General features: G+C 39.3%; 1 pseudogene; it reads left to right on the top strand.

The window, feature by feature from the left end:
• The first annotated feature begins 722 nt into the window (after positions 1-722).
• On the top strand, positions 723-2,673 carry LOC132659001 (heat shock transcription factor, Y-linked-like; annotated as a pseudogene).
• Positions 2,674-22,553: the final 19,880 nt, after the last annotated feature.

Here is a 22,553-nt window from a genome sequence, read left to right as displayed (position 1 = left end):
GTACACTGGGTTTTAATTTCTGTTAGGTATAACAGCAGGGAAAAAATTAAAACCCAAATGTAGAATGATTCAAAAGTCTACTCAGTTATTGAATATATGTAAGTGGAAATACTTCAAAATATGTTTTATTGGGTGCATCTAATCAATGAGGACTCTTATATCACTCCTCTCTCTCCTTTTAATAAATATGTACCAATTTTCAAAAGTTTGTCCAGGTTTAATGAAAAAATAGATACAGAAATAAATAAATATATATATTTATATGTATAAATGTTTATATATGTATATAACAGACAGATATGTTTCCATAACAGAAAATATTGATGCCAAGTTAGATCTCAGAATTATTTCCAACACCATGCTCCATCTCAACAGGAAATAGTCAGAATTGTTGCTGATTCAAACACTGTTTAGGAATGAGGTTTTGCAAGCTTTATGGCTTTGGTTACTATTTCTGTAAGCAATCTGTATTTTAAGTTGATACTGAAGCAAACCCTGGTGGAACATGTCCCTTCATTTCCTAGGAGACCAGTGACTTTGTGATGTTACAGTTATCCTTCAATTGCTTGGAGACCAGTGACTTAGTGATGTCACAGCTTTTTGACTTGGAGAACCACTGCAATGCTCTAGTTTCTATCTGTAGGCCAGCCAAGCAGCATTTGAAGTTGCAGTGTGTAAAATCAGACAAATGAGAAAAGTATCTGAAGAAAGATTTTTCTGAGATGGCTCATATTTCTTCAGAAATTCAAGATGAGCCTCCTAAGCCTGAATCAGCTGTTAAGAAACCTCCATTAGATCTGCTTTGTATGATTATACACTTACTGGGGACTCAGTTTTGAGATCTATGATTGAAGAATATGCTTTTCAGGCTTTGTCTGAGGATTTTGTGATCAAAGACCAAGCTAGACATTCTGTCTCTGAAACAGATGAGCTGAATGGTTTTTTTCATACACATTTCCACAAAAACTTTGGAATATAGTTGCAAATTATCAGCTTGAATCTATTTGGCGGGATGAGAGTGACATATGTATAGTGATTAATGAAGAACTTTCTAAGAAAGAGGTCTTGGAAAGCAAGGAGCCTTTCAGAATATTTGAAACCAATAGTATAAAAAGTTTAGTTTGACAGCTTAACTTTTATGACTTTAGTAAAGAGAGACAAATGTTTCAAAAATCCGCTTCACTACCTGACTTTCTCGAAGAAGAAAACATCTCTCTTTTGAGCAAGGGATTCCAAAAATTCCACTTATTGGCAATATGTAACATTAAATCATGTGACCTTGAAAGCATGTTCACATACGTAGCTAAAATGGAATTTGAAATAGAGATAGCAAATTTTTTTTTATTTTTTTTTTTAGTTTTTTATTTTTTAAATTTTAAAATCTTTAATTCTTACATGCATTCCCAAACATGAACCCCCCTCCCACCTCCCTCCCCATAACATCTTTCTGGGTCATCCCCATGCACCAGCCCCAAGCATGCTGCATCCTGCGTCAGACATAGACTGGCGATTCAATTCACATGATAGTATACATGTTAGAATGTCATTGAATCAGTTCTGATGAGATGGATGAAACTGGAGCCGATTATACAGAGTGAAGTAAGCCAGAGAGATAGCAAATTTTTGAAAAAAGTTTTATTTTTTGAAGTTGATAACAGCTGGAGGTTAACATTTTGGATGCTTAAAAAACTTTCCTAGCAACGTGAAACCAGACCCAAGTCCTGAGGCTACTTAAAGTGGTACTGACTGTAAAGTGGTACTTACTGTATATATACAGCATATTTTTAGTTGAGGAGCATAACTGTTTCTAACATGTTACCTGTTAAAACTACTAATGGATGTCTTTTATTTGATGCTATTTAATTGGTGTCATTAAAGGAATACATTTTTATAGCTTAGCTTTGTCTGTTTTACCGTGATTTTTAAAGAAACTAAATAATGTTTTCCTTCGATTTTAGTTACAGACCTAGTAAAAATCAAAATTCAAAACAGGACATCCCCAACTTTTCATAAGAATGCAAAGAAGAGTTGGGATTAACAATGTATCTCCAATATCTTCATTAGTTCGAGATAATAAGAAGCATGTTAAATCCAGTGTCAACAAAGGTTAACAAAACTTATTTTCTTCCAGAAATGAGTGGATAGAGTTTATTTTCAGCCTCCACAAGTTTACTTGTGCCTTTCATACAGAAGCCTCATACCAGCCAGATATTTGCTAATACAAGTGGTGTATCTCCATGTGACTTAACTTCTCCATCAGCAACATCAGTTAGACAAACAGACCAGGTTGTGGTAGATCAACCTGCAGTTTTAAAAACGTTAAACATTTTTAATTGGCATTACATAGCAGCTACACTCAAGTAATTGGTCACATTGGGGACTTTGCTACTACAGCTACTTCTATTCTCAGAACCACACTGTATCTCAATTACATTCTGGACTGATGGTGGATCCTTCTAAAATTCCAGTCAGGTATAGCGATATGTCAGCCCATGACAGTCCTTTTCTTATCCTGCGAGAGGCAACTTATGGTTCTCAGTGCCAACAGTCACTTATACATCTGCCTCCTCTCTTTTAAGTCAACTCATCAACAATTATCATTATATGAAAACAATGCTAATTAAAACTGACCTATCAAGTAAGTGTCAGATTATGGAACCTAGTGAAGATTGAACTTTAAGTTGGGAGATGTCAACAAATACCTACAATTCTTTCATTTCAACAATAAAGTTACATGTTAATCTTCATGGTTTAATTTTCTATTTTCAAAAAAAAGAAGAGTACAATGAGTCTTTAGTTCAATGGTTGGCTATTTTACTGCATGGTTTTATAAACTCTTCAGTTCAAGAAAAAATTCATTATGCATCCTAGGTAAATGACAACTGATCTAAAGTTTGCAAGCAAGAAAATGAGAATGAAGGGAAAAGATATAATGTATGTAAAGTGAAAATTTCTGAAATCATCCCTGCTGAAATGAATGGTTGGCTCAATTGGGACTGTATGGGTGAAGGAAGAGACACAAGTAAAATCAGAAAAATGAAAATACACAGTATGTACCTCAGTGCATTCACAGTTACCTTATAGTCTATTAGCTACTGTAAAATTCTTAAAAGGTTAGACAGCAGATTGTCTTCATTTTAGAAATTCATTTCATCCATGAAATATAGATTGTGTAGCATGTCCAAATCATGATCACCATTATTCCATGATTGTGTACCAAACATAACATGACATAATCAGTAAATGGTCCATGGTCAGCACAAGATATATACTTTCAGTTCAGTTCAGTTCAGTTCAGTTCAGTTCAGTTCAGAACCTCAGTCGTGTTTGACTCTTTGTGACCTCATGAATCACAGCACACCAGGCCTCCCTGTCCATCACCAACTCCCAGAGTTCACTCAGATTCACATCTATAGAGTGAGTGATGCCACCCAGCCATTTCATCCTCTTTCATCCTTTTCTCCTTCTGCCCTTAATCCATCCCAGAATCAGAGGTGTTTTTTTTTTTTTTTCAATGAATCAACTCTTTCATGAGGGAGCCATAGTACTGGAGTTTCAGCTTCAGCATCATTCCCTCCAGAGAAATCCCAAGGTTGATCTCCATCAGAATGGACTGGTTGGAACTCCTTGTAATCCAAGGGACTCTCAAGAGTCTTCTCCAACACCACAGTTCAAAAGCGTCAATTCTTTGGTGTTCAGCTTTCTTCACAATCCAGCTCTCACATCCATACATGACCACAGGAAAAACCAGTGCCTGACTAGATGGACCTTTCTTGGCAAACAATGTCTCTGCTTTTCAATATGCTATCTAATTTGGCAACAATTTTTCTTCCAGGAAGTAAGCCTCCTTTAATTTCATGGCTGCAGTCACCATTTGCAGTGATTTTGGAGCCCCCCCCCCCAAAAAAAAAAATCTGACACTGTTTCCCAATTTATTTCCCAGGAAGTGATGGGACCGGATTCCATGATGTTCGTTTTCTGAATGTTGAGCTTTAAGCCAAGTTTTTCACTATCCTCTTTGACTCTTAACAAGATGCTTTTTAGTTCCTCTTTACTTTCTGATGTAAGAGTGGTGTCATCTACATATTTGAGGTTATTGATATTTCTCTCAGCAATCTTGATTCTAGCTTGTGCTTCTTCTAGATCAGCGTTTCTCATGTACTTTACAAGTGGTATTCTATAGGATCATTTCTGATCTGCTGTCCTTAAGGCGCACCTTTATTTCCTGACACCAAGATCCATGTCTATATTTCCTAAAACATGTTTCAATGTTAGTTGTCTGTCCCGACAGAGACAAATATAATTCCTGGTGGTGATTGCAGCACATCAGCATGGTTAACAAGTTCTTTGAAGACATGATACACGTTTTCCTTAGTAATTTCTTTATCTTCCTCTTCTGGAGCTACAATCACACAAACTATTTTCAGTCATGATAAACCCCTTCTCCAAATTTAGTCTCAATTCTTTCTGGGTGTTGAAAGGAACTTCTGTTTGCCCTCCTACCAAGGTGAGCACAGATATCAGATCTTCAATGTGTTTTATATCTGCTCTTTTTTTTTTATGTATCTTTCACATCAGGTGAAACTTAGAGCCTGAAAATGACACATTTTAAGCATTTACTTAATTATCAATAAAGAAATGTAATAACCAATGAAATGCTCTACACATTACTCAACAACATCCTATAGCCTGCACTATTATCATAATTCACCTTTCCTATTCACTGAGAAATTATTACAAGTTTTTAAATAATTATATTTACATGAATGTTAAATGTGAGAGTTCAAATTATAAAACTATTGCTGCTCCCATGAAGTTTACCTTCTACAAGAACCCATTTTAAGCACGTTGTTTCAGGCCACAGTTCAATAAAATTCAGTAGTAGTTACAGAGACATGTAGCAGTAAAAAAAAAAAAAAAAAAAAGAAAAGAAAAGAAAGAAAAGAAAAGAAAGAAAAGGTATCATTTATTTTAATTATCTAAAAAAGTCATGGAATAAGCAAGGATCAAAATCAATGGTTGATCCTAAATATATTTCACTGTGAAATACTTTAAGCAGAATCCCTGCTTATTGGACTATCCACACTATCATGAACACTACCTAGAAATATTGGCAATCTCAAATTTGTAGTCATTCCTTCAGATGGAAATGGTAACATCAAATTAAGTCCATGTTTTTGTATGGTAATCCTCATAGACTAACACTAAGTTAAGGTCAACGTTTCATTCTTGCAGCTAATGGACACTGAAATCTGTTGAACATCTGTGTAGATAAGGAATGGTCAACAAAACACACACTTTTTCTTTCACTGAAACGTTTTATTAAATGTAAATTAGAATACTATGCTTTAGATAGGTGAGCATTTTGGAGCCATTGTAAGAGCTAATGAAATTGGTGGCCTTAGTTATCATTTCAAGCCCAAAGCCCAGTGGCCTTGTTTTAGATTTCAGGTGTCTTACAAGTTAGGTCAAATTTGCATGTTTTGAGCAATATCATCTTAAAGGTGATTCGGTTTTCCATTTCATTGCCATGTACTGATTAATTCTTCTCACTCCCTTTTATCTTTTTTTTTTTTTTTAAATGTTCTGCTTTGAGAGGCAGGTCCTTCTGAAAAAGAACAGGATAAATTCCCTTAGTCCTCTGTGATAACTTGGAAGAGGCATAGATAAGGACATTCAGTATATCATGTTGAAAAGCTACAGCTTTTGTTCCCTCATGAAAGCATATTACTAACCTGTACTTCAATTGTCTAACCAAACGAAACCAGATTACATGATCCTTTATGATGGTGATCAATTCCCAGATTGCTTCAATATATTGGTGCTGTTAATTACCAAAAAATAAAAAAAAAATAGCGTGATTCATTAGGGAAACATTGTACATGAATTCAAATTTTCTTACCTTTATGCATTTACTTTATAATTGGTGCTTAAAATTGTAAAACAATAGAAACTATTTCAGTGGAAACAGTGTGAGACTTTATTTTTTGGGGCCCAAAAACAACAGAAGATGATTACTACAGCCATGAAATTAAAGGACGCTTACTCCTTGGAAGGAAAGTTAGGACCAACCTAGATAGCCTATTAAAAAGCAGAGATATTACTTTGCCAACAAAGGTCCATATAGTCAAGGCTATGGATTTTCCAGTGGCCGTGTATGGATGTAAGAGTTGGGCTGTGAAAAAAGCTGAGTGCCAAAGAATTGATGCTTTTGAACTATGGTGTTGGAGAAGACTCTTGAGAGTACCTTGGACTGCAAGGACATCCAAACAGCCCATTCTAAAGGAGATCAGCCATGGGTATACTTTAGAAGGAATGATGCTAAAGCTGAAACTCCAATACCCTGGCCACCACATACGAAGAGTTGATTCATTGGAAATAACTGTGATTCTGGGAGGGATTGGGGGCAGCTGTAAAAGGGTCGAGAGAGGATGACATGGAGAGGATGAGATGGCTTGACAGAATCACCACGTCGATGGACATAAGTTCAAGTGAACTCTGGGAGTTGGTGATGGACAGGGAAGCCTGGTATGCGGTGATTCATGGGGTTGCAAAAATTCGTACACGACTGAGCGAGTAAACTAAACTGAACTGAAAATGGTCAAAGCAAAAATAAAAGTTCACGTGACGTAAATACAATGAATTAGGGCAAAAATTAGAAATATTTGTGGGAGAATTTAAGAGGATGAAATTTGATGCTTAAAATATAACAAGCAAAAGTGTAACTGCAGGGCCTAACGAGGTCAATATAACTTCTATATCGTTGCCCTGAATCATTTTCAATTTAGCAAACCACAGAATAGTCTTCCGTTCAGTTCAGTTCACTCAGTTGTGTCAGACTCTTTGTGACCCCATGAATCACAGCATGCCAGGCCTCCCTGTCCATCACCAACTCCCAGAGTTCACTAAGACCCACGTCCATTAAGTCAGTGATGCCATCCAGGTATCTCATCCTCTGTCCCCCCTTCTCCTCCTGCCCTCAATCCCTCCCATCATCAGAGTCTTCCAATTTGTCAACTCTTCGCACGAGGTGGCCAAAGTACTGGAATTTCAGCTTTAGCATCATTTCTTCCAAAGAAGTCCCAGGGTTGATCTCCTTTAGAATGGACTGGTTGGATCTCCTTGTAATCCAAGTGACTCTCAAGAGTCTTCTCCAACACCACAGTTCGAAAGCATCAGTTCTTCGGTGCTCAGCCTTCTTCACATCCAACTCTTACATCCATACATGACTACTGGAAAAACCCAGCCTTGACTAGACAGACCTTAGTAGACAAAGTAATGTCTCTGCTTTTGAATATGTTATCTAGGTTGTTTATAACTTTTCTCCAAAGGAAAAAGTGTCTTTTAATTTCATGGATGCAGTCACCATCTGCAGTGATTTTGGAGACCAAAAATGTAAAGTCTGACACTATTTCCACTGTTTCCCCATCTATTTCCCATGAAGTGATGGGACCAGATGCCATGATCTTCGTTTTCTGAATGTTGAGCTTTAAGCCAACTTTTTCACTCTCCACTTTCATTTTCATCAGGAGGCTTTTTAGTTCCTCTGCGCCGTCTGCCATTAGGGTGGTGTCATCTCCATTTCTGAGGTTATTGATATTTCTCCCGGCAATCTTGATTCCAGCTTGTGCTTCTTCCAGCCCAGCGTTTCTCATGATGTACTTTGCATAGAAGTTAAATAAGCAGTGTGACATTATACAGTCTTGATGTACTCCTTTTCCTATTTGAAACCAGTCTGTTGTTCTATGTCCAGTTCTAACTGTTGCTTCCTGATGTGCATACACATTTGTCAGGAGGCAAGTCAGATTGTCTCGTATTCCCATCTCTTTCAGAATTCTCCACAGTTTATTGTGATCTACCCAGAATAGCCTTACATGCAAAATATTCTAAGATCCCATGCAATGCAGGACACAGAATATTTTAAAACATTCTGATTTAAAAGGTCACTGGAATGAAATCATTCATCTACAAAATATCTTCCAACCTTAAGACTAAGAACAAATAACAGAGAACTCTGTGAAGTTCATAGGTGTTCTTCTCTGAGTCCCTGGGTTTTGTTTTCCGTTCATAATTGTGTTTTGGGTGTATACGACTGAGGCTGTGCTTCTGTGTGCATGCATCAGATTAAGAATGTGTTTGTGAGTGTCTGTCTAGATTCTCTTTAGGACCCTTATGTTAGAGATTTTGGCTGTATAATTGGATAGTTAAAAAATATAAAGAGGCACAATTTAAAATGTCCATTCAAATGTCTGCTTTAATTTTTCAAAGTGCAAATTTCTCAAGTGGGTGAGATTAAGAGGTTGAAAGCATTTCGATAATAGCCAAGCTACTCCACCCTAACATTGTTACAACTATGGAACTCTCCCAATCACCCAGCAAAAATTGAGTGGGACCTTAGATGTCTATTATGCCTGTTAATAACAAAACTCCCACCCGCTAAAATGGCAGTACCAGAGAAGGCTAAGTAGATGCCTGGAGTTTCAACCAGACCTTCCTATGATAGGATACTACCTTCATAAGGGAGGCTGCACACTCACCAATAACAAGGAACACTGTTAGGAAACAGAGAGCACTCTTAGAAAACAAAGAACACTCTTAGGAATCAAAGAACCTAAGGATAGAATCTGTAATTCTGTTCCCACATAGTAGATCTTGTTTTCCCCTTTCCCAAGAATATCAGAGAGACAGTTAAAATAGAAGGAAGCTATAGCATGGCCCACATACGTCTTACATAATACCTTAAATTTCCAAGTCTCACCACGCTGCTAAGATAATGACAATACAGGACTTCTGGCTTCAACTCTGTGGCAGTCATCATATAAGACTTTTATGAATATTTGAGATGCACTGATAGTGCATCTATAAAGCCAAAAGCCTTGAGACCTGATTCAAAGAGGAAAACTGTCTACTCCATGTCCTCAGTTTTATGGAACTTTCACACGCATTCACACATTTCCACAATCCTTAACCTTTATCTGAAGTCAAAAGCTGACATTAAGAGAAGAGGAATGGCCTATTCACACAAAAGGCAAGCGGAAAAATCAAAATGGATCCAGTCACCTACATACTTCCATGCTCAGTAATGGAACTCCTTCTAAGCATTCCTAAGGGCAACTAGGAGAAACAACTCAACGATGCTTCTCCCAGGATTAGAGAGGTTAATTGAGAAGGTGTAAGTTTTTTTTTTAACACCTAACTCATCCATAAGATTACATACCATGCCTGTTAACACATCAGAAGATGGCCAGCTCTAGCAGATATTTAAAGACAATGCCTGCTTCTGCCTAAGGCCAAGTTTGTAGATCTAAGTGGCAGATGAGAAAAGGTTTACATCTGAGGATATCATATGACACCGCAGGTGTTCTCCTTCTCAGGGAAGCCTTAAAAATATATTGCGGAAAGTACAATATGAGGGAGGAAAACAAGGAAACTGACAAGAGCTATGTTCTCTCTAATTGTCCTCATTATCACTTACCATTCCAATTCCAGTGACAGACTTAACATGCAATCTGATCGATCTCCCAAGCATGCCAGTTCTAATTTTTTGATGTTGTTCAGTCACTCAGACTTGTCAGACTCTTGTGACTCCATGTACATCAAGAACCCTGGGCTCATCAGCCATCCACATATCCCAGGGTTTTATTCAAACCCAAGACCTTTGAGTCAGTGATGCTTTGCAGCCATCTCACCCTCTGTCGTTCCCTTTTTCTACTGCACATAAGCTTTACCAGCATCAGTTTCCTCACAGCGATTTTGCTCCTGGCTTCAACAGGCTGATATATTGGCTCTTCATGTGCAGCATCAGTCCTTCTGAAAATAGCAGAAATGTTTCCCTTCACGGTGTACAAGTTTGAACTCCATACTGACCATAGAACTCTCGCATGTCTTCTCTAGCCCTACTGTTTTAAAGCATCCATATTTTGGCAGTCAGTTCTTGTGTTCCTGCTCTTTCCTCCATATGTTACTCCTGAAAATCAACTTTGACTATTCAGGTCTCCTTCAATAATCTCTCAGGTTTGTAATATGGATTCTAGATTGGTCACAGCTTTTCACCCAAGGGGCAAGTGTCTTTTATTTTCATGGCTACAGTCACATCACATAGTCATACTGCAGGTCAAGAGAGTGAAATCTATCACTAATTCAATTCTATCCCATCATGAGCATATTTTTTTGTGTTTGTCTGTGTTTGTGTTGCATTTTAATCCAGCTTTTTCAATCTCCCCTTTCGCCTTATTCTGAAGGCTTTTTAGTGCCTAGTGTTTTTCAGGCATTTGTGTATTGTCTTCTTATGCCTAAGGTTATTCCTACTTATCACAGTAATTTTGTTTCCAGCTTCAGATTCTTTCAGCAAGTTGTTTTCCATGAAGTATTCTGCACAGAAGTCAAATAATCCGGATGAAAATATATAGCCTTGATGTATTTCCTTCCCTATTTTGCATCAGCTCATTATTCCTTTTCTAATTCCAACTGCCATGTCTTGATCTGGCTGCATGCTTCCCTGGAAACAGGTATAGTGGTCTGGTATTCTTATCTCTTTAAGAATTTTCCACAATTTGTTGCTACCCTCACAGTCAAAGGGCTTCCCTCATGACTCAGATGATAAAGCATCTGCCTGAAATGGTGCAGACCAATTTGGTACCCGGTCTGAAATATCCCCAGGAGAATGAAATGGTAGGATACAGTTCATGGGGTCAAAAAGAGTCAGACATGACTGAATGACCTCAATTTCACACACAATCTAAGCCAGTAACAGAGAAAATTAAGTAGATGCAGATGACTTTATGAAACCTCCTTGCTTTTTCTATGATCCAAACTCCAGTTAAGATTACATGAGTACATGTAGTTAGTTGTACAACTAACTATACCTGCCTGTTCTTTATTTATTTATTTATTTATTTATTTACTTATTTCTCAAACTCTCTTTTTCAAGCTATCATCTGCATACTGTTACATTCCTGGACACATGCCATCTTCTTATACAAGAATTAAATTATGCCCATGCCAGTCTCTGATTTTTGACACCCTCTTAAAACAGTTAAGTTTCCAGGACAGAAGTAAGGAATCTGTGCTCTGGGAAAATGTCAGGACAGTATGATAAATAGATATTTATAAATAAATATAAATATAAATATCTATTTATAAATAGATATTTTCAGGAAATGATTTTTGAGTCCAATTCCTGTATCGTTTCTTATTTGTAACAGAACTATGTTTCCTAAAGCTGATGACAATTGCTTATTAGCAGAAATTTCAGGAAAAATAAATGTGCTTATTTGCATGTTCAAGTCAGTGATGTACCAATTATGTGAGTACGTATGCAACCTCCCATCAAACAGATTAATTCATGTCAAGTGAATTTTGTTATTTCACTGGCATGTCTAAAGGAATTGCCTAATTTGCCTAGAAAGAAAATCAGAAATTCTGATTTGGCAGAAAATAAAAGAGCATGTTGACTGTAACTGTCTCCATGGAGGCATCACAAATAATCCTCCTATAAGACAACATTCCTCCAGAGCATAAGATGAATATTAGCAGAAGAACTTACTCAATAGAGAAGATTATATGAAAAGTAGACATAACTAGGGAGAATGAAAGGAAGATGGGAGAAGGAGAATGAGAGGAAGAGAACCAAGCCTGTGTCCTGGGGTGGGAGGTAGAGAAGCAGGGTATAGATTGAGGATTTGATTAAGTCACCTCACTAAACTTAAATTACTTTAGACTGAAAGTAAGTAAGGTGAAGAAGCTGATAACATTTAGTTTGTCTAGAGTGAAAATCAAACAGAGAATGTGTGGTGTAGTCCTCCATCCCCCAAACTTCAATGAAGGTGAACTAGTGTGCATAGGGCCTGGGAGATGAAACATGGGGTTAGAAAGCCAACCTGGGAGGGAACTGCTTTTGACTCTGTGGCAATGGAATGATGGATCTGTGATGACAAACTGTGTAGAATGGAATGCCTTTTGAAAAATCCCAAAGTGACAAAGAAGCTGGAACTTAGGGCTTAGTCACACAGTGAGGAGGGGACAGTATTGAATTTTCCACTCATACTTCTGCCACCACAAACTAGAAGATGATCCCATTGGCCATTACTTTTCTGCCCGTGATTGCTGGCTCCTCAGCAAAACTGACACCACCAGGGTTCCAACACTCCAAGCACCTGTAAAATGTGACACCTTTTTCAAAGATCTGCTTCACTAGCTGACCATCTGGCAGGAGAAAACAATGTCTCTGTTTTGAACAAGGCATTCCATAAATATCCATTATTATAGGAAATACATATTTTTTAATATAGTGACCATTTAACTGTTAACATAGGTAGCTAAAACTGACTTTAAAATTGAGGTAATATGCTGCTGAAATATTTTTCTGTTCTTTTCGAGTTAAGAACAGCTGGATACTAAGACATTTTAAGTGTAACAAATTAAAGTTATAAGTTTCACTAGCGACTTGGAACCAGAGAGAAATCTTGAAGCCACTTAAATGGATATCTGGCATAGATACACAATATATTGTTACATGAGGAGTGAAATAAATTCGAATAAGTAAGTATTCAAATCTATTAGTGGAGGTGTATTATTTGAGGCTATTATCTTTGTATGTTTTAAAGGATCAATATTTTGAGTCTGGCTTTGTTTTTCTATTTTACCTTAGTTTGAAAAGTCACTAATAATGTTCTTCTTTGGCTTTAGTTGAAGTTATATCATAATTCAAAAGTTAAGTGATTCTACCCCAAACTTTAATAAGAATGAAGAGTTGGCACCAAAATTGTCTCTCCAGTACCTTCACTAGTTCGTGATTACAAGATGACGCATGCTACAGGAAGGAGTAATGTGAATGATCACCTCTCCTGGATTCTTCCTGAAACTAGAGGAGAGTGTGTATTATCAGCCTCCACAATGGTAAGCTGGAGTAGGAAATAGCACGCCACTCCACTACTCTTGCCTAGAAAACCCCATGAACGGAGGAGTGTGGGAGGCTGCAGTCCATGGGCTGAGGGTCGGACATGACTGAGCGATTTCACTTTCACTTTTCACTTTCATGCATTGGAGAAGGAAATGGCAACCCACTCCAGTATTCTTGCCTGGAGAATCCCAGGGACAATGGAGCCTGGTGGGCTGCTGTCTACCAGGTTGCACAGAGTTGGACACGACTGAAGTGACTTAGCACAATGTTAAGTGTGTCTTTCATATGAAAGCCTTCTAACAGCCACAGAGTTCCTAATACAAGTGGCCCAACTCAAAGTGATTTTTTTATTCATCATCAATGTCAGTTAGACTGAAAGAGCAAATTGTGATAGATCAAGCTGATATTTAAAATCTGTTGATCTTTTCGCATTAGCATTCACAGAGCAGCTGCAATCAAGCAAACGGCCACAGGGAGGATTTTGTTACTTTGACTATTTCTACTTCTCAGTACCACATCGTATCTCCTTTGCAGATACCTGATTTTGACTGATGATCAGCCTTGATTCTTTACAGGTAGATACAGCAGTATGTCAGCCCATGAGGATGTTTTCCCTACACTGCAAGTGGGAGGCATGGTTCCCAGTGCAATCACTGATTCATCTGCTACATCTCTTTCAAGGTCAACTCACCAGCCATCTTCTATATAAATACATATAATTACTTTCATAAAATTACTACTCACAACTGATCTATCAAGTAGGAACCTGATCATGCAGGATAAAGTAGATTAAAATTTACGTTGGTGATGCCAACATATTCCTACATTTCTCTTATTTCAATATTAGATTTACATGTTCTCCTTCATGGTTACCTTTTCTATTCTGAAATAATTAAGAGGAACATGAGGCTTTATCTCAATGCCTATCTATTTCATTGTGCATTGAATGGTCATCTGAATTAAATTCATCCATTCCCATTAATTTTAATTCACTGATTCCTGAAAGTCTGATGTTCAAACTTGTCATCTTCTGTTTGACCACTTCCAATTTACCTTCTTTCATGAACCAAACATTCTAGGTTCATATGAAATATCGTTCTTTGCAGCATCATACTTTACTTTTATCCATAGTTATATCCACAGTTAGGTGTTGTTTTTCCTTTGGCTCTATCTCTTCCTTTATATTGATTTCCAGAAGCATATAGGACATCAACCAACCTGGAGAGTTCACTTTTCAGTGTCCTATCTTTTTGGTTTTTCATATTGTTCATGGAGTTTTCAAAGCAAGAATACTGAAGGGGTTTTCCATTTCCCTTATCCAATGGATCACATTTTGCCAGAATTCTCCACCATGTCCAATCCATCCTGCATGGCCCTACATGGCATGTCTCATAGGTGCATTGAGATAGACAAGGCTGTGATCATTTGATCAGTTTGGTTAGTTTTCTGTGACTGTGGTTTTCATTTGGTCTGCTATCTGATAGATAAGGAAAAGAGGTTTATGGAAGCTTCCTGATGGGATAGACAGACTGTGAGTGAATCTGGGTCCTGTTCTGATATATGGGGCCATGTTCAGTAAATATTTAATCCAATTTACTCTTGATGGGTGTGGCTGTATTTGGACCTTTTTGTTTGAACTGAGGCCTAACTATGGTATTAGTAATGAACATAATTGGGCCCTTCTTCAAAAGGACTCGAGCAAGCACTCTTGTATTCAGTGCCCACCACACTGCTGCATCCCATTCTTGGACTATGCTACTTCCAGAGACTCCTGGACACTCACAAGCAAGACGCTCAGTTTCTGGTGGGAACACTGCTTACTCTTGGCTCCTGGTGAACACAAGGCTTTGTTTGTGCCTTCCAATAGTCTGCTTCAGTCCTGTAGAAGTTCTATAATCAAATCCAACTGGCCTCCAATGTCAAATGTCCTGCGGGTTCTAAGTCCTGTGTCTTCTCTGTCCCTTTGCCTGATACCCAGGTTGAAAAAGCTGTAGTTGTTCTAAAACTTCCTTACCTGTAGAAGAATTTATTTAGAAAGATTATCCTGCAATTTGTGGATTGTGGGCTAGGCCACTTTTTGGTCAGCTGAAAGGTTACCTCCTCTGAGAGGGCTTATGTCACAAACTGCATGAGCAAGGTCTGTAGCCACCAGAGTGTCTCTTCCCTTTCAGGCCATTGCTGACCCATGCCTCTGCAGGAGACCCTAATCACTCAAAAACAGTTCTGACTCTGTCTTGGGCAGTCCCTGGGTATAGTTGCACAAAATGTTTTATTGAGCACCCAGCGTGGCTGGTAGGTATTGATTCCAAATTCAAATTCACCCCTGCTAGAGTCTGGTTGAGGCTTTACCTTTGCTTGGACATGTTCTTTTTTTTTTTTTTTTTTTGGTGGAGTCCAACATTTTCCTGTCAATGGTCATTCAGTAACAAGCTATACTTTTGCAGCTCTCACAGGAAAAGAGGAGTTCACACCCTCTTCTTTGCCATCTTCACTTCCTCACAGGCACAAACTGGCAAAGGGGGAAATCCCTATATCCCAACTCTGCACTTTCTTCACCTTTCTGCACTGTCAGATAGGCTGGAAGCCCATGGACAGAGCCAAGGTCACCTCCTCTCTTCTAGGATGCCTGTGCCTTCACAGTGAATGACCCTACCTTATCATGACATTTGTTTCACAAGATAATATTGTTTGCGATGGGCAGAGAGCCAGTTGTGCCCCCCCCCCCGGTGGGCTGACCCAAGGCATCACTATCCCAGAGCCTTCCTCTAATAAGGAAAACATCTCCAGTGCAGTAGTTTATCTTCTGTTCTTCCTCCTTCCAGTCTCTATTCTTTTCTGAAGAACCTTCACCTCTTCACAGACTTGGATCCACTTATAGCCATATCCACCATTTCCACAGGCCAGCCCAATTCTCATAGACTGAGGATTCCACAGGCTATGCTTTAAAAGCCCCTCACCACTGGGTTTACACTGGATGAGTCCTCAAGCTTTCCACATCCTTTTCCTGGTAAACACACACACACATCAACACAGCAGAAACTTTGAGCTTCTTTATGTCTCTTGATGTAAATCCAAATTTGTGAACACACTGTCCTGAGTTGTTACTGGCCATCCTTTCCTCATTCCTGTCTTGAACAGGACCACCTCAGAGATGCATGGACAAGTCTCCCACACTCTGTTGATGCCTGGTGAGCCTTCTGCTTGCTCCATATTTCACTGTCTGTAACATTCATCTCTGCCAGCTGTGGTTTGACGCACGTTCACACAGAAAGACACAGAAATGTGGGCAAAATGCTCATGTGGGTAGATATACAAATGTTCAAGGCATATGAAAATATGAGCAAAAAGGGAACATAGATCTTTCTGTAGCTGAAGAACCAGTGCTTCATATGAAATATAGAGATTTCCATTTTCTTATAGAAAAATCTCCATTCTGAACTGAAATATGAAGTTTAGAAAAGTCCAAATTCCATGATGGAGACTGCACCTAGGTTTTGATATAGTAAAAACAAACCATTCCCCACTTTATGGAACCAATCTTTGCTTTGGTATATATTATTAGGAATACAGCAAACTCCTTACTTCATTATGAAAGAGAGGTTTCCCAATTTTAATTTGTGTAATGGCGATAATTGCATTTTCATAGGGTTTCCATATCTTCAAAAAGCAGTGCCAAGATTCTCTTATGTGAAAATTCTGAAACTTCACATTAATGGTGGTAAACCACCACCTAGATTCATACATGAGGTATCAATTCAGTTCAGTCGCTCAGTCGTGTCCAACTCTTTGTGACCCAATGAATCACAGCACACCAGGGCACCCTGTCCATCACCAACTCCTGGACTTCACTCAGATTCACGTCCATCAAGTAACTGATGCCATCAAGTCATTTCATCCTCTGTCATCCGCTTCTTCTCCTACCCCCAACCCTCCCAGCATCAGAGTCTTTTCCAATGAATCAACTCTTCCCACGAGGTGGCCAAAGTACTGGAGTTTCAGCTTTAGCATCACACCTTCCAAAGAAATGCCAAGACTGATCTCCTTCAGAATGGACTGGTTGGATGTCCTTGCAGTCCAAGGGAATCTCAAGAGACTTATCTAACACCACAGTTCAAAAGTATCAATTTTCAGTGCTCAGCCTTCTTCACAGTCCAGATTTCCATGATGACTACTGGAAAAACCATAGCCTTGACTAGATGGACCTTAGTCGGCAAAGTAATGTTTCTGGTTTTGAATATGCTATCTAGGTTGGTCATAACTTTCCTTCCCAGGAGTAAGCATCTTTTAATTTCGTGGCTGCCATTACCATCTGCAGTAATTAGGGAGCCCGAAATATAAAGTCTGACACTGTTTCCACTATTTCCCCATCTGTTTCCCATGAAGTGATGGGACCGTATGCCATGATCTTCGTTTTCTGAATGTTGAGCTTTAAACCAACATTTTCACTCTCCTCTTTCACTTTCATCAAGAGACTTTTTGGTTCCTCTTCACTTGCTGCCGTAAGGGTGATGTCATGTGCAAATCTGGGATTATTGATATTTCTCCTGGAAATCTTGATTCCAGCTTGTGTTTCCTCCATTCCAGCTTTTCTCATGATGTACTCTGCATATAAGTTAAATAAGCAGGGTGACCATATACAGTCTTGATGTACTCCCTTTCCTATTTGGAACCAGTCTGTTGTTCCATGTCCAGTTCTAACTGTTGCTTCCTGATCTGCATACAGATTTCTCAAGGGGCAGGTCAGGCGGTCTGGTATTCCCATCTCTTTCAGAATTACCACACGTTATTGTGATCCACACTGTCACAGGTTTTGACATAGTCAATAAAGAAGAAATAAATGTTTTTTGGAACTCTCTTGGTTTTTCCATGATCCAGCAGATGTTGGCAATTTGATCTCTGGTTCGTCTGCCTTTTCTAAAACCAGCTTGAACATCAGGAAGTTCAGGGTTCACATATTGCTGAAGCCTGGCTTGGAGAATTTTGAGCATTACTTTACTAGCATGTGAGATGAGTGCAATTGTGTGGTAGTTTCAGCATTCTTCAGCATTGCCTTTCTTTGTGATTGGAATGAAAACTGACCTTTCCCAGTCCTGTGGCCCCCACTGAGTTTTCAAATTTGCTGGCGTATTAAGTGCAGCACTTTCACAGCATCATTTTTCAGGATTTGAAGCAGCTCAACTGGAATTCCATCATCTCCACTAACTGTTCATAGTGATGCTTTCTAAGGCCCACTTGACTTCACATTCCAGGATGTCTAGGTCTAGATGAGTGATCACAGCATCGTGATTATCCGGGTCATGAAGATCATTTTTGTACAGTTCTTCTGTGTATTCTTGCCACCTCTTCTTAATATCTTATGCTTCTGTTAGTCACATACCATTTATATTCTTTATTGAGCCCATCTTTGCATGAAATATTCCCTTGGTATTTCTAATTTTCTTGAAGAGATCTCTAGTCTTTCCCATTCTGTTCTTTCCCTCTATTTCCTTGCATTGATTACATAAGAAGGCTTTCTTATCTCTTCTTTCTATTCTTTGGAACTCTGCATTCAGATGCTTATATCTTTCCTTTTCTCCTTGGCTTTTCACCTCTCTTCCTTTCACAGCTATTTGTAAGCCTTCCCCAGACAGCCATTTTGCTTTTTTGCATTTCTTTTCCATGGGGATGGTCTCGATCCCTGTCTCCTGTACAATGGCACGAACCTCAGTCCATAGTTCATCAAGCACTTAATCTATCAGAACTAGGCCCTTAAATCTATTTCTCACTGCCACTGTATAATCATAAGGGATATGACTTAGGTCATATCTGAATGGTCCAGGGGTTTTCCCTTCTTTCTTCAATTTAAGTCTGAATTTGGTAATAAAGAGTTCATGATCTGAGCCACAGTCAGCTCCTGGCCTTATTTTTGTTGATTGTATAGAGCTTCTCCATCTGTGACTGCAAAAAATATAGTCAATCTGATTTCGGTGTCGACCATCTGGTGATGTCCATGAGTAGAGTCTTCTCTTGTGTTGTTGAAAAATCGTGTTTGCTATGATCAGTCCATTTTCTTGGCAAAACTCTGTTAGTCTTTGCTCTGCTTCATTCTGCATTCCAAGGCCAAACGTGCCTGCTACTCCAGGTGTTGCTTGACTTCCTACTTTTGTATGCTAGTCCCCTATATTGAAAAGGACACCTTTTGGGGAGTTAGTTTTAAAAGGCCTTGTAAGTCTTCATAGAACAAGTCAACTTCTGCTTCTTCAGCATTCCTGGTTGGGACATTGACTTGGATTACTTGATATTGAATGGTTTTCCTTGGAGATGAACAGAGTTCATTCTGTCATTTTTGAGATTGCATCCAAGTACTGCATTTTGGACTCTCTTGTTGACCATGGTGGCTACTCCAATTCTTCTGAGGGATTCCTGCCTGCAGTAGTAGATACAATGGTCATCTGAGTTAAATACAACCACAGCTGGGTATTGTTTTTGCTTTGGCTCCATCCCTTCATTCTTTCTGGAGTTATTTATCCACTGATCTCTCTGCATATTGTGCACCTACTGACCTGGGGAGTTCCTCGTTCAGTATCCTATCATTTTGCCTTTTCCTACTGTTCATGGGGTTCTCAAGGCAAGAATACTGAACTGGTTTGCCATTCCCTTTTCCAGTGGACCACATTCTGTCAGACTCTCCAACATGACCCACCCATCTTGGGATGGGTGCAGTAGTAGATATAATGGTCATCTGAGCTAAATTCATCCATTCCAGTCCATTTTAGTTAGCTGATTCCTAGAATATTGATGTTTACTCTTGCCATCTCTTGTTTGACCACTTCCAATTTGCATTGATTCATGGGTCTGACATTCCTGGTTCCTATGCAATTTTGCTCTTTACAGCATTGGGCCTTGCTTTTGTCACCAATCACATCCATAGCTGGGTATTGTTTTTGCTTTGGCTCCATCCCTTCATTCTTTCTGGAGTTATTTATCCACTGATCTCTCTGCATATTGTGCACCTACTGACCTGGGGAGTTCCTCGTTCAGTATCCTATCATTTTGCCTTTTCCTACTGTTCATGGGGCATGAACTGTTCATGGGGTTCTCAAGGCAAGAATACTGAACTGGTTTGCCATTCCCTTTTCCAGTGGACCACATTCTGTCAGACTCTCCAACATGACCCACCCATCTTGGGATGCCCTGCGGGCATGTCTTAGTTTCACTGAGTTAGACATGTCTGTGGTCCTAATGTGATTTGATTGACTAGATTTCTGTGAGTATGGTTTCAATGAGTCTGCCCTCTGATGCTCTCTTGCAACACTTACCATGTTACTTGGGTTTCTCTTACCTTGGGCATGGGGTATCTCTTCACGGTTGCTCCAGCAAAGTGCAGCTGCTGCTCCTTACCTTGAATGAGGGGTATCTTCTCACCGCCACTCTTCCTGACCTTCAACGTTGTATGACTCCTCTAGGCGCTCCTGTGCCTGCGCAGCCACCGCTCCTCAAACCATACTGAAACCATACTGACCGCTCCTTCCATCTGGGGTTGCTCCTCCTGGACACCTCCCCTGGACTCGGATGCGGGGTGGCTCCTCCTGGCCTTGGCCCCTGGTCTCGGACCTGGAGAGGCTCCCTTCGGCCGCTGACACTGACCTTGGACACAGGGTGGCTCTTTCCCACCACTGTCCCTGACCTCGGATGCAGGGTGGCTCCTCCTGGCTGCTGCTTCTGATCTTGGACGTGGGGTAACTCCTTGGCCGCCACCCTTTGGGCATGATGTCCTCCCAGCTTCTGCCCCTGACCTTGGACATGGGGTAGCTCCTCTCAGCCGTACTTGTGATATAGACAAGTCCTAATTTCACATAAGAAAAACAACTTCCAGATTTTCATAAAGTGAAAGAAAAAATGCGATAGATCATGGAGGCAAACAAGAGTCACTCTATTTGCATGTAAAAATGTACGTACTTCTACATTTGAGTTCAGTTCAGTTCAGTCTCTTAGTCGTGTTCAACTTTTGCAACCCCGTATTCTGCAGCATGTCATGCTCCTTGTCCATCACCAACTACCAGAACCTCCACAAACTCATGTCGATCGAGTCAGTGATGCCATCTAATCATCTCATCCTTGATTGTTCTCTTCTCTGGTTGGCTTCAATGATTCCTAGCATCAGGGTCTTGTTCAATGAGTCCATTCTTTGCATCAGTGGTCCATATTATTGGAGTTTCAGCTTCAGCATCAGTGCTTCCAATGTATATTAGAATGTATATGACTGATTTCCTTTAGCGTCCTTGCAGCCCAAGTGACTCTCAAAAAGTCTTCACTAACACCACATTTTAAAAGCATCAATTCTTCCATAGTCAGCTTTTAAAAGCATCAATTCTTCCATAGTCTTTACTCTCCAAATATCACATCTATACATGACCTCTGGAAAACTGTAACTTTGACCAGGTGGACCTTTGCTGGCAAATAAATGTCTCTGCTTTTGAATATGCTGTCTACGTATTTCACAGCTTTTCATCCAAGCAGTAAGTGTCTTTTAATTTCATGGCTGCAGTCACAATCTGCAATTATGTTGGAGCCCCCCAAAATAAAGTGTTTTGGTATATCCATTTTTTCTCCATCCATTTGCTAAGCAGTGATGGGACTGGATATCATGATCTTTTCTGAATGTTGAGTTTTAACCTACAGTTTTCACACTTCTCTTTCATTTTTTATCAAGAGGTTCTTTACATCTTTTTCACTTTTTGCCATAAGAGTGATTTCATTGAAGTATCTGATGCTTTTGATATTTCTCACAACAATCTTGATTCATGCTTTTCCTTCTTCAAGCCTAGCATTTAACATGTTGTACATGACATATGAACTATGGATGGAGGTTCGTGACATTTTACAGGGAACAGGAATCAAGACCATCCACCAAAAGGGAAAAACAACAACAACAACAACAACAACAAGCAAAGCAGAAGTCTGAGAAGGCCTTACAACAAACTGTGACAGCATGACAAGACAAAGTCAAAGGAGAAAAGGAAAGATTTATCCATTTCAATGCAGAGTTCCAAAGAATATCAAGGGGGAGCTAAGACAGTCTTCCTCACCAATCAATGCAAAGAAATAGAGGAGAACCATAGAATGGGAAAGACTAGAGTCTCTTCACAAAATTATAGATACCAAGGGAACATTTCATGCTAAGATGAGCTCAATAATGAACAGAAATTGTATGGACCTAACAGAAGCAGAAGATATTAAGAAAAGGTGTCAACAATATGCAGAAGAACTATACAAAACCATCTTCAGGACCTAGATAATCACAAAGGTGTCATCACTTAGCCTAACCTAGAGTCAGACATCCTGGGATGGGAAGTTAAGTGGACCTCAGGAAACATCACTATGAACAATGCCAGTGGAGGTGATGGAATTCCAGTTGACCTATTTGAAATCCTAAAACATGATGCTGTGAAATTATTGCACTCAGTATGTCAGCAAATTTGGTAAACTCAGCAGTGGTCACAGGACAGGAAACAGTCAGCTTTCATTCCAATCCCAAAGAAAGGCAATGCCAAAGAGTGTTCAAACTACAACAAAATTGCACTTACCTCACATGCTCATAAATAATGCTCAAAATTCTCCAAGCCAGGGTTGAACAATGTGTGAACCATGAACTTCCAGATGTTCAAGGTGG

Source organism: Ovis aries, chromosome Y (genome assembly GCF_016772045.2).
Source record: "Ovis aries strain OAR_USU_Benz2616 breed Rambouillet chromosome Y, ARS-UI_Ramb_v3.0, whole genome shotgun sequence".
In the NCBI taxonomy this organism is placed as follows: domain Eukaryota; kingdom Metazoa; phylum Chordata; class Mammalia; order Artiodactyla; family Bovidae; genus Ovis; species Ovis aries.
The sequence above is the reverse complement of the archived record's forward strand: the minus strand, read 5'-3'. Positions and strand labels throughout refer to the sequence as shown.